Source organism: Etheostoma spectabile, chromosome 8, assembly GCF_008692095.1.
Source record: "Etheostoma spectabile isolate EspeVRDwgs_2016 chromosome 8, UIUC_Espe_1.0, whole genome shotgun sequence".
In the NCBI taxonomy this organism is placed as follows: domain Eukaryota; kingdom Metazoa; phylum Chordata; class Actinopteri; order Perciformes; family Percidae; genus Etheostoma; species Etheostoma spectabile.
The window spans coordinates 27,476,910-27,478,454 of NC_045740.1; the positions used below are offsets into that span (position 1 = coordinate 27,476,910).

Genomic DNA, 1,545 nt, shown 5'->3' on the forward strand with positions numbered 1-1,545 from the left:
TCATAACTGTGAGACTAGTTTCATCTCCACCATGTAAGGGTCCACTTTTCTCAGGTGTACTTCACTCATGCGTCCCAATCTGAACTTTATGCAATTAAGGGTAAATGTGTCGTCGTCTGAGCTATCACTTTTACTTCCACCCTGACTTTCTTGCACTTTATGAGCATGGTAACTCTTTCCTTTCTTTGAATCCGCAGGTTTCTTCTTAACCTGATTCTGTGCATTTTTGCTACGGCAAGCTCTAGCAATGTGCCCTATCTTTCCACAAGCATGACATTTCACTTCTTTGTACTTGCAGTCTTTTGCAACATGCTTGGATCCCTTGCAACGGTAACACTCTCTTGTTGCTACTCTGAATGTACCCGCGTCCTGTGGGCCGTTGTTGACATTGAAGTGCTTCACTGTTGCACCCGGGTTTTGCAGATCCTGTGCATTCCTATTTGCGGTCTCCGCTGCCACAGCAATTGCCAATGCTCTGTCAAATGTTAAATCAGTTTCTGCTAGAAGACGTCTTTGAATCCTATCATCATTTATTCCACACACGATGCGGTCCCTTAACATCTGCTGTAACGTGTCACCGTATTTGCAATCCTGCGCTAGCCGACGTAGCTCTGCCACATACTCCATTACGGATTCATTCTGCTTGCGATTACGATCAAACTTGTATCCTGCACGATTTCACTCGCGTGGGATCGAAGTGATCTTTCAACAGGCTTACCAGTTCTTGATAAGTTTTATCTTTTGGCTTTCCTGGGCTGAGGAGTTACGCATCAGCTGTATGTCGATGCTCCCACGACGCTTAGGAATGGCTCTCTGCCGATCTCCGTCGTCAATCTGATTTGCTTCAAAAAACTGCTCCAGTATCACAATACTCTTCCCAAGTCTGTTTTCTTGGATCAAACGCTGCTAGCGTGCCAAAAGTAGCCATCTTGTCACTTTTAATTCACTCTCTCCCCTCCAGCCGAAAAAGTACACGGCCACCGGCAGCTCCGACGCAATCCCACTCAATCCACCGGCATCAGGCCCAAAAAAATTTTCCTCGTCGCCAAAAAGATGTTTAATCTTGTAAGGAAGACTGGATGTCCACACATCCAAAATCCTTCATGTTTAATGCAAACAAACAGGCATAACATCATTGCAGTTTACAAGCTACTTTTTAACATGTCTACAGCTAGCAACAACTTCTTCGGTCTCCCTGCACCTACCGACACACTCCTGTCAGCCTCACATCAGAACTTAATGTAATAGCCTCCTTCTGGGACATTCCGTATTGCAGCTAACTTTGAATCAGGATAAGGGAAATGAACTAGTATTCTTCATAAGTAAGTAATTGAGAATTACAGTAGTGATACCACAGTCCATATCAAGATAAAAAATCCATCCTTATACTTCAGATAAAAAGTCGCTAATATTTCAAGATAGAAAGTCCTAATATTTCAAGATAGAAAGTCTTAATATTTAAAAAGAGAAAGTCCTAATAGTCCTAATATTTCGAGATAGAAAGTCCTTATAGTCCTAATATTTCAAGATAGAAAGTCTTAATAT

At 42.3% G+C, this 1,545-nt stretch overlaps 1 pseudogene; it reads right to left on the reverse strand.

Moving 5' to 3' along the window:
* On the reverse strand, nt 1–1,264 carry LOC116693551 (uncharacterized; annotated as a pseudogene).
* Between the last annotated feature and the right edge of the window lie 281 nt (nt 1,265–1,545).